A 16618-nucleotide genomic window follows, 5' to 3' on the forward strand; every position below is an offset into this window, starting at 1 on the left:
ATCACAAATCCCCCTCCCTCCCCCCCCCCCCCAGGGACCGCCAAGGCCAAGGCCTGTCAGTCACGCGCCCCATCCCTAAACTGTAATCTGGGGACAGCGCTGAGAAGCCTGCAGGTCTGATAAAGCGCTGAAAAGATGCCCCAGAAACCAATCCGTGGCACTCTGGGCTCCTGTCAGGGAGAAGGGCGGGGGGGGGGGGGGGAGAGACACAGCAAATGTTCCTAAATTGCTAACAACAAGCCAACGAGACCGGTTCCACGCAGACACCACACAACCCAGACTGGAAAATCCACCCACCCGCTTGGCCTGTGCACACTTTTATGGAGCGAGCTCAATCACAATCACCAGTTGTGACCCCTGTGAAGGCGTGCGGAGGGGTGAATTCACAATCATCTGACTGTCTGACCTCTGCCTTGTTAGTGCACGGAGCGAGAGAATTTCCACTTTATTTTAATGAAGCATGGCTTTTCCTCCCTGGCAGGCAGCTGAGTGTGGGGCAGCAGGAGCGGAGTGTGGTAATGAGAGGCCAGAAGGTTCAGGTGTCTTCAAACTGCAGCACATAGAAGAGACTTAATACAGACGTGTTTTCACCAGCCCTGGAGGAAACAGAGAGCTGGATGAATATTCATGGAGCTGTGATGAATTGTGTTGCCTACAGCATCGTGCCACTTTAAAAGCCCTCATGCTGCTTCTTTTATCACAGGAGGTCCTTGCCACTGAACCTCACGGGCCACAACACAGCGCCCCGGCATCCAACTACCAATTATCATCTGAGATCATTAACTTGTTATGTTGACACAAACACTGCAATTTCAGATGCCCTTCTTTATTCAAATGACCCTATTCATGAGGAGTGGCTGACTGAGTTGATTGGATTTTTTTCTTCGCATGCCTTGCAATCACTCAACAAGTGATGTTTGGACACAAAATTAATGAACAGCGTGCAACGCTTTGAACTGTGCGCGCGCTGTTTTTTTTCGAGACGGGTAAACAGGCTTCATAATATCTTTCAAAGTATGCATCAGCACAGATTGATACAGTAATGGCATGCTGTTGAATGTTCATGCTTTGTTCCATTCAAGCAGCAATTTACTCATAATGATGGTAAGTCAACAGGCAGAGAGATAAAGGGATGGAGGGACGGAGCGGGGTGGCACGCTGGATGGAAGGCCGGGGGATTGAGCAGCGTCATGTTCAGCAGCCCCAGACGGGTGATTCATACCAGCCTCATCACTGGCAACAGACAGGACATCCAGGCCTTTATTACCTACATCCATCACCATCACTTCATCAATCTGAGCTCCTGTGAGCCAGCTCTCCAACCAGTCCCCAAACACCCATCCCAATGTGCTGCCGGACAGAGATTTACACCCACGCACTAACACCCTCTCTCGCTTTCACACACGCACACGCGCACGCACATGCACACGCACGGACCGAGACAGAAACAGAGGGAGTGTGTAAAGGCCATTCTGCAACCAGACATGGTGTGAAGCTGTTCCCCTAAGGGCCTCTGGCTGACAGGCTATCCTGCATTCTGAAAGCCACTTACACTTCAGCCACATCATACCACCTGCTGCTGCTGACCAGTGTGTCAGGGGGGGCATATCATGATGGATTCACTAAGCTGTGGGAGAAATCATTAAATCATTCCCACTGCTCTCCCCATTAAAAAAAAACAAAAAAATTCAAACTCTACCATACATACGTAACACAGGGCTTGATTTCCCTTCAACTGGATCCGTATCACGAACACATTACCCGTCTAATGCAACTCAATGCAACAGTCCTGCAATAAATGCTACCTGGTTGATGTTGCATTGTCAGATAGATGAGTGAGATCTTGGTAATTTTGAAGTTTGTGGAGGTGTTGCATCGGATTGCATTATATTTTAACAGATGAGGCTGGAAATAGTATGTCATTAAAATGAAAAAAAAAAAAAAATCATGGTATGTCATTAAAATGTCAAAAAGTCTTAGCATAGTATGTCGTAAAACAGTTATTAAAAAAATCATAGTATAGTATCTAATTAAAAGGTCATGAAAAGTCAAAGTATAGTATGTAATAAAAAGTCATAGAAAGTCATACTATAGTATGTCATAAAAATGTAATGAAAAAGCCATCAAAAAGACATAGTTACATAGATATAGTATGTTATTAAAATTTCCAAAGAGTCATAGTATGTCATAAAAATGTCCAAAAACTCAAAGTATGTATATTTAAAATGTAGAAAAAAGTCAGACTTTTTAATAAAACCTTTATGACACACTATACAATAGATTTTCTATTACTTTTTCAGATATATTATACTATGATTTCTTTTACCCAATACTACACTTTGACTTTTTTATAACTTTCTTATATATACAATGACTTTTAATGACTTGTTTTGACATACTATACTATGACTTTTAAATTTTTTTTAAGATACTATATTAAGACTTTTTATGACTTTGTTTGACGTTGTATACGATGACTTTTTTAGACTTTTTTTTCCCAAAAAACTATACTCTGACTTTTTTTATTACTTTTTACGACACTATATTATGACTTTTATCAACATACTATTACTTTTTTATGACTTTTTGACCGACTATAATATTATTTTTTATGACTGATTTTAAGTACTATACTGTGGCTTTTTTATGACTTTTTATGACATAATATACTCACAATTTTTGTACTTTTTTGACAAACTATAGTTTGACTTTTTAAAGACTTTTTAAAATATACTATACAGTGACTTTTTGACATACTATAGTATAAAAAAAAACTTTTTCGATATTTTTTTATCTTCATTTTTTCGACATACATCCATGACCTTTTAAGGCATACTATATTATGACTTTTTAGACATTACTCTATCAATTTTTATGACTTTTTTTTTCAACATACTATACTACTTTTTAAAAAAAAAAAAAAAAAAATTTCAACATACTATGACTTTTTTTTTTTTTTTTTAAGTTATTTTTTTGGGGGCATTTTCCATTTTTTTTTATTGAGAGGACAGTGGATAGAGTCTTGGAAAGAGGGGAGAGAGAGAGTGGATGCGGAAAGGGCCACAGGCCAAGCCTTGATACATGGACGCCCGCTCTACCAACTGAGCTAACCCAGGCGCCATACTATGACTTTTTAAAAAAAAAAAAACATATGTTGAAAATGTAATGAAAAAAAAGTCATTAGGTTAATATTTCATGAAAAAAAGGTCTTGTGATCTTTTTTTGACATACCATAGTATGGCACAGTGAGCTTTGAGGGCTAACGTCAAATGAAGAAGTCAAATACAAAAAGAAACACTACAATTTTCTTGTGAAATAGTTCAGGTTGTTAGATATCTGGTTGAAATACTGGAGGTTGTGGGTTCCATCCTTATGTGACACAGCAAGTTTTGAGAGCTAATTTCACATGAGGAAGTCAAATACAAAAAGGAACATTACATCACCGTATCTGGGCAGATAGCTCAGAGTGTAGATATCTGGTTGGAGTACTGGAGGTTGTGGGTTCGATCCTTATGTGACACAGACTGTTTTCAGTTCTAACTTCTAATGACCAAGTCAAATATACCAAGAGAACAGTCCTCAGTGTGGCATTGGTGGCTTGGTTGCTAAGTTCCGGTTCTGGCTGCGGCAGAGCGGTTATATTTGATTCAGGGTTATGGTTATATATGATTCAGGTTAGGGTTAGGGTTGTATATGATTCAGGTTAGGGTTATATATGATTCAGGGTTAGGGTTATATATGATTCAGGGTTAGGGTTATATATGATTCAGGTTAGGGTTGTATATGATTCAGGTTAGGGTTGTATATGATTCAGGGTTAGGGTTATATATGATTCAGGTTAGGGTTAGGGTTGTATATGATTCAGGGTTAGGGTTATATATGATTCAGGTTAGGGTTGTATATGATTCAGGGTTAGGGTTATATATGATTCAGGTTAGGGTTAGGGTTGTATATGATTCAGGGTTAGGGTTATATATGATTCAGGTTAGGGTTAGGGTTGTATATGATTCAGGGTTAGGGTTAGGGTTATATATGATTCAGGTTAGGGTTAGGGTTGTATATGATTCAGGGTTAGGGTTAGGGTTATATATGATTCAGGTTAGGGTTAGGGTAATATATGATACAGGGTTAGGGTTAGGGTTATATATGATACAGGGTTAGGGTTATATATGATACAGGTTAGGGTTATATATGATACAGGTTAGGGTTAGGGTTATATATGATACAGGGTTAGGGTTATATATGATACAGGTTAGGGTTATATATGATACAGGTTAGGGTTAGGGTTATATATGATACAGGTTAGGGTTATATAAATTATATTGTTCTTTTGTAACAATTCAGTTAAAATGTCTGTTTCCCTGTTGCATAACCCCCCAGTGTTATCTCTGGTAAACCCTGGGAGGAGACACTCGTCTCACTCCACTGTCGGGCACCGGGCATCGAGGGAACCCCGCTCTGCCGCAGCCAGAACCGGGAACTTAGCAACCAAGCCACCAATGCCACACTGAGGACTGTTCTCTTGGTATATTTGACTTGGTCATTAGAAGTTAGAACTGAAAACAGTCTGTGTCACATAAGGATCGAACCCACAACCTCCAGTACTCCAACCAGATATCTACACACTGAGCTATCTGTAGATACCCTGATGTAGTGTTTCTTTTTGTATTTGACTTCTTCATTTGAAGTTAGCCCTCAAATATCGCTGTGTCACATAAGGATTCAAAACCTCCAGTATTCCAACCAGATATTCTGACCCGATATCTACCACACTGAGCTATTTCATGTCATAGCATGTCAAAAAGAGTACAAAAAAGTCAAAGTATAGTACCCAGAAAAAAAGTCATATTATAGTCGTTCTGAAAAAAATAGTAATAGTATAATATAGCATGTAGAAAAAAAATCATGTATGTTGAAAAAAGTTGGTAACATACTACAACATAAAATGATTAGGGTTATAGTAACCCGTAAAACAACATACTATACTATGACTTATTTGGTGACATTTTTCGACATGTTATACTATGACTTTTTTTCATGAAATTTTTCGACATTACTTTTTCATGAAATTTTTCGACATATGACTGACTTTTTTTCATGATGTTTCATGATTTTTTCATGAATGTTATGAAAAAAAGTCATAGTACAACATGTCGAATAATTTCACCAAAAAAAGTCGTATGTTGAAAAATTTCATGAAAAAGTCATAGTAAAAATGTCATGAAAAAAGTCATAGTATAACGTCAAATAATTTCACCAAAAAAAGTCATAGTATGTTAAAAAATTTCATGAAAAAAGTCATAATACAGTTTGTCGAAAGATTTCACAAAAAAAAAGTCATAATATAATATGTTGAAAAATTTCACCAAAAAAAGTCATAACGTAGTTTGTCGAAAAATTTCACCAAAGAAAAGTCATAATATAGTATGTTGAAAAATTTCACCAAAGAAAAGTCATAATATAGTATGTTGAAAAATTTCATGAAAAAAAGTCATAGTATAAAATGTCGAAAAATGTCTTGAAAAAAAGTCATAGTATAACATGTCAAAAACTTATGAAAAAAAGTCATAGTATAGTATGTCGAAAAATTTCATGAAAAAAAGTCATAGTATAGTATTTGGAAAAATTTTCAAACATACATTTTTCAACATACCATACTATGACTTTTCTTTGGTGAAATTTTTCAACATACTATGACTTTTCTTTGGTGAAATTATTCGACGTTATACTATGAATTTTTTTATAAAAGTTTTCGACATACTATCCTATGACTTTTCTTTGGTGAAATTATTCGACATGCTATACTATGAATTTTTTCATGACATTTTTCAACATACTATACTATGACTTTTTTTCATGAAATCTTTCAACATACTATTCTATGTTTTCATGAAATCTTTCCAAATACTATACTATGACTTTTTTTTATGACATTTTTCGACATGTTATACTATGACTTTTTTTTCATGACATTTTTCGACATACTATACTATGACTTTTTTTCATTACATTTTTCGACATACTTTACTATGACTTTTTTTTCAACATACTATACTATGAAGTTTTTTGGTGATATTTTTCAACATACTATATTATGACTTTTCTTTGGTGAAATTCTTCGACAAACTATGTTATGATTTTTTTTTCATGACATTTTTCAACATACTATACTATGAAGTTTTTTGGTGATATTTTTCAACATACTATATTATGACTTTTCTTTGGTGAAATTCTTCGACAAACTATGTTATGATTTTTTTTTCATGACATTTTTCAACATACTATACTATGACTTTTCTTTGGTGAAATTTTTCAACATGTTATACTATGACTTTTTTTCATGAAATCTTTCCAAATATTATACTATGACTTTTTTTTCATTACATTTTTCGACATACTATACTATGACTTTTTTTCATGACATTTTTTGACATACTATACTATGATTTTTTTTCATGAAATTTTTCGACATACTTTACTATGAATTTTTTTCAACATACTATATTATGAAGTTTTTTGTTGACATTTTTCAACATACTATACTATGACTTTTTTTCATGAAATTTTTCAACATACTTTACTATGACTTTTTTTGGTGAAATTATTCGACATGTTACACTATGACTTTTTTTCATGAAATTTTTCAACATACTATACTATGACTTTTTTTCATGAAATTTTTTCAACATACTACACTATGAAGTTTTTTGGTGAAATTTTTCAACATACTATATTATGACTTGTCTTTGGTGAAATTTTTCAACATACTATATTATGACTTTTCTTTGGTGAAATTTTTCGACAAACTATGTTATGACTTTTTTTCATGAAATTTTTCAACATGACTTTTTTTCATGAAATTTTTCGACATATACTATGACCTTTTCATGAATTTCTTCGACATACCATACTATGACTTTTTTTCATAAAATTATTCGACATGTTATACTATGACTTTTTTTGGTGAAATTTTTCAACATACTATACTATGACTTTTTTTTCATGAAATTTTTCAACATACTTTACTATGAAGTTTTTTGGTGAAATTTTTCAACATACTATATTATGACTTTTTTTCATAAAATTATTCGACATGTTATACTATGACTTTTTTTCATGAAATTTTTCAACATACTTTACTATGACTTTTTTTCATGAAATTTTTCAACATACTATACTATGACTTTTTTTCATGAAATTTTTTCAACATACTATACTATGAAGATTTTTGGTGAAATTTTTCAACATACTTTACTATGACTTTTTTTCATGAAATCTATTGACGTTATACTATGACTTTTTTTTCATGAAATTTTCGACATTCTATGCTATGACTTTGTTTCATTAAATTTTTCAACATACTATCCTATGAATTTTTTTCATTACATTTTTCGACATACTATACTATGACTTTTTTTCATGACATTTTTCGACACACTTTACTATGAATTTTTTTCAACATACTATACTATGAAGTTTTTTGTTGACATTTTTCAACATACTATACTATGACTTTTTTTTCATGAAATTTTTCGACATACTATACTATGACTTTTTTTCAACATACTATATTATGAAGTTTTTTGTTGACATTTTTCAACATACTATACTATGACTTTTTTTCATGAAATTTTTCAACATACTTTACTATGACTTTTTTTGGTGAAATTTTTCAACATACTATATTATGACTTGTCTTTGGTGAAATTTTTCAACATACTATATTATGACTTTTCTTTGGTGAAATTTTTCGACAAACTATGTTATGACTTTTTTTCATGAAATTTTTCAACATACTTTACTATGACTTTTTTTGGTGAAATTTTTCGACATGACTTTTTTTCATGAAATTTTTCGACATACTATACTATGACCTTTTCATGAATTTCTTCGACTTACCATACTATGACTTTTTTTCATAAAATTATTCGACATGTTATACTATGACTTTTTTTCATGAAATTTTTCAACATACTTTACTATGACTTTTTTTGGTGAAATTTTTCAACATACTATACTATGACTTTTTTTCATGAAATTTTTTCAACATACTTTACTATGACTTTTTTTCATGAAATCTATTGACGTTATACTATGACTTTTTTTCATGACATTTTTTGACATACTATACTATGACTTTTTTTTCATGAAATTTTCGACATTCTATGCTATGACTTTGTTTCATTAAATTTTTCAACATACTATCCTATGAATTTTTTTTCATTAAATTATTCGACATACTAAACTATGACCTTTTCATGAATTTCTTCGACACACTATACTATGACTTTTTTTCATGACATTTTTCAACATACTTTACTATGACTTTTTCATGACATTTTTCCAAATACTACACTATGTTTTTTTAATGAATCTTTCCAAATAATATACTATGACTTTTTTTCACGAAATTTTTCGACATACTATACTATGACTTTTTTCATGACATTTTTCAACATACTTTACTATGACTTTTTTTGGTGAAATTTTTCAACATACTATACCATGACTTTTTTTTCATGAAATTTTTTCGACATACTATATTATGACTTTTCTTTGGTGAAATTTTTCGACAAACTATGTTATGACTTTTTTTCATGAAATTTTTCAACATACTATACTATGAAGATTTTTGGTGAAATTTTTCAACATACTTTACTATGACTTTTTTTCATGAAATCTATTGACGTTATACTATGACTTTTTTTCATGACATTTTTTGACATACTATACTATGATTTTTTTTTCATGAAATCTTCGACATTCTATGCTATGACTTTTTTTCATGAAATTTTTTCAACATACTACACTATGAAGTTTTTTGGTGAAATTTTTCAACATACTTTACTATGACTTTTTTTGGTGAAATTTTTCGACATGACTTTTTTTCATGAAATTTTTCGACATGTTATACTATGACTTTTTTTCATGAAATTTTTCAACATACTATACTATGACTTTTTTTCATGAAATTTTTCAACATACTTTACTATGACTTTTTTTGGTGAAATTTTTCAACATACTATACTATGACTTTTTTTCATGAAATTTTTTCAACATACTATACTATGAAGATTTTTGGTGAAATTTTTCAACATACTTTACTATGACTTTTTTTCATGAAATCTATTGACGTTATACTATGACTTTTTTTCATGACATTTTTTGACATACTATACTATGACTTTTTTTTCATGAAATCTTTCCAAATATTATACTATGACTTTTTTTTCATTACATTTTTCGACATACTATACTATGACTTTTTTTCATGACATTTTTCAACACACTTTACTATGAATATTTTTCAACATACTATACTATGAAGTTTTTTGTTGACATTTTTCAACATACTATACTATGACTTTTTTTTCATTACATTTTTCGACATACTATACTATGACTTTTTTTCATGAAATTTATTGACATGTTATACTATGACTTTTTTTCATGACATTTTTTGACATACTTTACTATGAATTTTTTTCAACATACTATATTATGAAGTTTTTTGTTGACATTTTTCAACATACTATACTATGACTTTTTTTCATGAAATTTTTCAACATACTATACTATGACTTTTTTTCATGAAATTTTTTCAACATACTACACTATGAAGTTTTTTGGTGAAATTTTTCAACATACTATATTATGACTTGTCTTTGGTGAAATTTTTCAACATACTATATTATGACTTTTTTTGGTGAAATTTTTCAACATACTATACTATGACTTTTTTTCATGAAATTTTTTCAACATACTACACTATGAAGTTTTTTGATGAAATTTTTCAACATACTATATTATGACTTGTCTTTGGTGAAATTTTTCAACATACTATATTATGACTTTTTTTCATGAAATTTTTCAACATACTTTACTATGACTTTTTTTGGTGAAATCTTTCGACATGACTTTTTTTCATGAAATTTTTCGACATATTATACTATGACCTTTTCATGAATTTCTTCGACATACCATACTATGACTTTTTTTCATAAAATTATTCGACATGTTATACTATGACTTTTTTTCATGAAATTTTTCAACATACTTTACTATGACTTTTTTTGGTGAAATTTTTCAACATACTATACTATGACTTTTTTTCATGAAATTTTTTCAACATACTACACTATGAAGTTTTTTGGTGAAATTTTTCAACATACTATATTATGACTTTTTTTCATAAAATTATTCGACATGTTATACTATGACTTTTTTTCATGAAATTTTTCAACATACTTTACTATGACTTTTTTTGGTGAAATTTTTCAACATACTATACTATGAAGATTTTTGGTGAAATTTTTCAACATACTTTACTATGACTTTTTTTCATGAAATCTATTGACGTTATACTATGACTTTTTTTTCATGAAATTTTCGACATTCTATGCTATGACTTTGTTTCATTAAATTTTTCAACATACTATCCTATGAATTTTTTTCATTAAATTATTCGACATACTAAACTATGACCTTTTCATGAATTTCTTCGACACACTATACTATGACTTTTTTTCATGACATTTTTCAACATGACTTTTTTTCATGAAATTTTTCGACATATACTATGACCTTTTCATGAATTTCTTCGACATACCATACTATGACTTTTTTTCATAAAATTATTCGACATGTTATACTATGACTTTTTTTCATGAAATTTTTCAACATACTTTACTATGACTTTTTTTGGTGAAATTTTTCAACATACTATACTATGACTTTTTTTTCATGAAATTTTTCAACATACTTTACTATGAAGTTTTTTGGTGAAATTTTTCAACATACTATATTATGACTTTTTTTCATAAAATTATTCGACATGTTATACTATGACTTTTTTTCATGAAATTTTTCAACATACTTTACTATGACTTTTTTTGGTGAAATTTTTCAACATACTATACTATGACTTTTTTTCATGAAATTTTTTCAACATACTATACTATGAAGATTTTTGGTGAAATTTTTCAACATACTTTACTATGACTTTTTTTCATGAAATCTATTGACGTTATACTATGACTTTTTTTTCATGAAATTTTCGACATTCTATGCTATGACTTTGTTTCATTAAATTTTTCAACATACTATCATATGAATTTTTTTCATTACATTTTTCGACATACTATACTATGACTTTTTTTCATGACATTTTTCGACACACTTTACTATGAATTTTTTTCAACATACTATACTATGAAGTTTTTTGTTGACATTTTTCAACATACTATACTATGACTTTTTTTTCATGAAATTTTTCGACATACTATACTATGACTTTTTTTCAAAATACTATATTATGAAGTTTTTTGTTGACATTTTTCAACATACTATACTATGACTTTTTTTCATGAAATTTTTCAACATACTTTACTATGACTTTTTTTGGTGAAATTTTTCAACATACTATATTATGACTTGTCTTTGGTGAAATTTTTCAACATACTATATTATGACTTTTCTTTGGTGAAATTTTTCGACAAACTATGTTATGACTTTTTTTCATGAAATTTTTCAACATACTTTACTATGACTTTTTTTGGTGAAATTTTTCGACATGACTTTTTTTCATGAAATTTTTCGACATACTATACTATGACCTTTTCATGAATTTCTTCGACTTACCATACTATGACTTTTTTTCATAAAATTATTCGACATGTTATACTATGACTTTTTTTCATGAAATTTTTCAACATACTTTACTATGACTTTTTTTGGTGAAATTTTTCAACATACTATACTATGACTTTTTTTCATGAAATTTTTTCAACATACTTTACTATGACTTTTTTTCATGAAATCTATTGACGTTATACTATGACTTTTTTTCATGACATTTTTTGACATACTATACTATGACTTTTTTTTCATGAAATTTTCGACATTCTATGCTATGACTTTGTTTCATTAAATTTTTCAACATACTATCCTATGAATTTTTTTCATTAAATTATTCGACATACTAAACTATGACCTTTTCATGAATTTCTTCGACACACTATACTATGACTTTTTTTCATGACATTTTTCAACATACTTTACTATGACTTTTTCATGACATTTTTCCAAATACTACACTATGTTTTTTTAATGAATCTTTCCAAATAATATACTATGACTTTTTTTCACGAAATTTTTCGACATACTATACTATGACTTTTTTCATGACATTTTTCAACATACTTTACTATGACTTTTTTTGGTGAAATTTTTCAACATACTATACCATGACTTTTTTTTCATGAAATTTTTTCGACATACTATATTATGACTTTTCTTTGGTGAAATTTTTCGACAAACTATGTTATGACTTTTTTTCATGAAATTTTTCAACATACTATACTATGAAGATTTTTGGTGAAATTTTTCAACATACTTTACTATGACTTTTTTTCATGAAATCTATTGACGTTATACTATGACTTTTTTTCATGACATTTTTTGACATACTATACTATGATTTTTTTTCATGAAATCTTCGACATTCTATGCTATGACTTTTTTTCATGAAATTTTTTCAACATACTACACTATGAAGTTTTTTGGTGAAATTTTTCAACATACTTTACTATGACTTTTTTTGGTGAAATTTTTCGACATGACTTTTTTTCATGAAATTTTTCGACATGTTATACTATGACTTTTTTTCATGAAATTTTTCAACATACTATACTATGACTTTTTTTCATGAAATTTTTCAACATACTTTACTATGACTTTTTTTGGTGAAATTTTTCAACATACTATACTATGACTTTTTTTCATGAAATTTTTTCAACATACTATACTATGAAGATTTTTGGTGAAATTTTTCAACATACTTTACTATGACTTTTTTTCATGAAATCTATTGACGTTATACTATGACTTTTTTTCATGACATTTTTTGACATACTATACTATGACTTTTTTTTCATGAAATCTTCGACATTCTATGCTATGACTTTGTTTCATTAAATTTTTCAACATACTATCCTATGAATTTTTTTCATTAAATTATTCGACATACTAAACTATGACCTTTTCATGAATTTCTTCGACACACTATACTATGACTTTTTTTCATGAAATCTTTCCAAATATTATACTATGACTTTTTTTCATGACATTTTTCAACACACTTTACTATGAATATTTTTCAACATACTATACTATGAAGTTTTTTGTTGACATTTTTCAACATACTATACTATGACTTTTTTTTCATTACATTTTTCAACATACTATACTATGACTTTTTTTCATGAAATTTATTGACATGTTATACTATGACTTTTTTTCATGACATTTTTTGACATACTTTACTATGAATTTTTTTCAACATACTATATTATGAAGTTTTTTGTTGACATTTTTCAACATACTATACTATGACTTTTTTTCATGAAATTTTTCAACATACTATACTATGACTTTTTTTCATGAAATTTTTTCAACATACTACACTATGAAGTTTTTTGGTGAAATTTTTCAACATACTATATTATGACTTGTCTTTGGTGAAATTTTTCAACATACTATATTATGACTTTTTTTGGTGAAATTTTTCAACATACTATACTATGACTTTTTTTCATGAAATTTTTTCAACATACTACACTATGAAGTTTTTTGATGAAATTTTTCAACATACTATATTATGACTTGTCTTTGGTGAAATTTTTCAACATACTATATTATGACTTTTTTTCATGAAATTTTTCAACATACTTTACTATGACTTTTTTTGGTGAAATCTTTCGACATGACTTTTTTTCATGAAATTTTTCGACATATTATACTATGACCTTTTCATGAATTTCTTCGACATACCATACTATGACTTTTTTTCATAAAATTATTCGACATGTTATACTATGACTTTTTTTCATGAAATTTTTCAACATACTTTACTATGACTTTTTTTGGTGAAATTTTTCAACATACTATACTATGACTTTTTTTCATGAAATTTTTTCAACATACTACACTATGAAGTTTTTTGGTGAAATTTTTCAACATACTATATTATGACTTTTTTTCATAAAATTATTCGACATGTTATACTATGACTTTTTTTCATGAAATTTTTCAACATACTTTACTATGACTTTTTTTGGTGAAATTTTTCAACATACTATACTATGAAGATTTTTGGTGAAATTTTTCAACATACTTTACTATGACTTTTTTTCATGAAATCTATTGACGTTATACTATGACTTTTTTTTCATGAAATTTTCGACATTCTATGCTATGACTTTGTTTCATTAAATTTTTCAACATACTATCCTATGAATTTTTTTCATTAAATTATTCGACATACTAAACTATGACCTTTTCATGAATTTCTTCGACACACTATACTATGACTTTTTTTCATGACATTTTTCAACATACTTTACTATGACTTTTTCATGACATTTTTCCAAATACTACACTATGACTTTTTAATGAATCTTTCCAAATAATATACTATGACTTTTTTTCACGAAATTTTTCGACATACTATACTATGACTTTTTTCATGACATTTTTCAACATACTTTACTATGACTTTTTTTTCATGAAATTTTTTCGACATACTATATTATGACTTTTCTTTGGTGAAATTTTTCGACAAACTATGTTATGACTTTTTTTGGTGAAATTTTTCGACATGCTATACTATGACTTTTTTTCATGAAATTTATTTATACTATAACTTTTTTTCATGAAATTTATTGACATGTTATACTATGACTTTTTTTCATGAAATTTTTCGACATACTATACTATGACTTTTTTCATGACATTTTTCAACATACTTTACTATGACTTTTCTTTGGTGAAATTTTTCGACAAACTATGTTATGACTTTTTTTCATGAAATTTTTCAACATACTTTACTATGACTTTTTTTGGTGAAATTTTTCGACATGACTTTTTTTCATGAAATTTTTCGACATACTATACTATGACCTTTTCATGAATTTCTTCGACTTACCATACTATGACTTTTTTTCATAAAATTATTCGACATGTTATACTATGACTTTTTTTCATGAAATTTTTCAACATACTTTACTATGACTTTTTTTGGTGAAATTTTTCAACATACTATACTATGACTTTTTTTCATGAAATTTTTTCAACATACTTTACTATGACTTTTTTTCATGAAATCTATTGACGTTATACTATGACTTTTTTTCATGACATTTTTTTGACATACTATACTATGACTTTTTTTTCATGAAATTTTCGACATTCTATGCTATGACTTTGTTTCATTAAATTTTTCAACATACTATCCTATGAATTTTTTTCATTAAATTATTCGACATACTAAACTATGACCTTTTCATGAATTTCTTCGACACACTATACTATGACTTTTTTTCATGACATTTTTCAACATACTTTACTATGACTTTTTCATGACATTTTTCCAAATACTACACTATGTTTTTTTAATGAATCTTTCCAAATAATATACTATGACTTTTTTTCACGAAATTTTTCGACATACTATACTATGACTTTTTTCATGACATTTTTCAACATACTTTACTATGACTTTTTTTGGTGAAATTTTTCAACATACTATACCATGACTTTTTTTTCATGAAATTTTTTCGACATACTATATTATGACTTTTCTTTGGTGAAATTTTTCGACAAACTATGTTATGACTTTTTTTCATGAAATTTTTCAACATACTATACTATGAAGATTTTTGGTGAAATTTTTCAACATACTTTACTATGACTTTTTTTCATGAAATCTATTGACGTTATACTATGACTTTTTTTCATGACATTTTTTGACATACTATACTATGATTTTTTTTCATGAAATCTTCGACATTCTATGCTATGACTTTTTTTCATGAAATTTTTTCAACATACTACACTATGAAGTTTTTTGGTGAAATTTTTCAACATACTTTACTATGACTTTTTTTGGTGAAATTTTTCGACATGACTTTTTTTCATGAAATTTTTCGACATGTTATACTATGACTTTTTTTCATGAAATTTTTCAACATACTATACTATGACTTTTTTTCATGAAATTTTTCAACATACTTTACTATGACTTTTTTGGTGAAATTTTTCAACATACTATACTATGACTTTTTTTCATGAAATTTTTCAACATACTTTACTATGACTTTTTTTGGTGAAATTTTTCAACATACTTTACTATGACTTTTTTTCATGAAATCTATTGACGTTATACTATGACTTTTTTTCATGACATTTTTTGACATACTATACTATGACTTTTTTTTCATGAAATCTTCGACATTCTATGCTATGACTTTGTTTCATTAAATTTTTCAACATACTATCCTATGAATTTTTTTCATTAAATTATTCGACATACTAAACTATGACCTTTTCATGAATTTCTTCGACACACTATACTATGACTTTTTTTCATGAAATCTTTCCAAATATTATACTATGACTTTTTTTTCATTACATTTTTCGACATACTATACTATGACTTTTTTTCATGACATTTTTCAACACACTTTACTATGAATATTTTTCAACATACTATACTATGAAGTTTTTTGTTGACATTTTTCAACATACTATACTATGACTTTTTTTTCATTACATTTTTCGA

This window comes from Sebastes umbrosus, chromosome 4 (assembly GCF_015220745.1).
Source record: "Sebastes umbrosus isolate fSebUmb1 chromosome 4, fSebUmb1.pri, whole genome shotgun sequence".
NCBI classification, from domain to species: Eukaryota; Metazoa; Chordata; class Actinopteri; order Perciformes; family Sebastidae; genus Sebastes; species Sebastes umbrosus.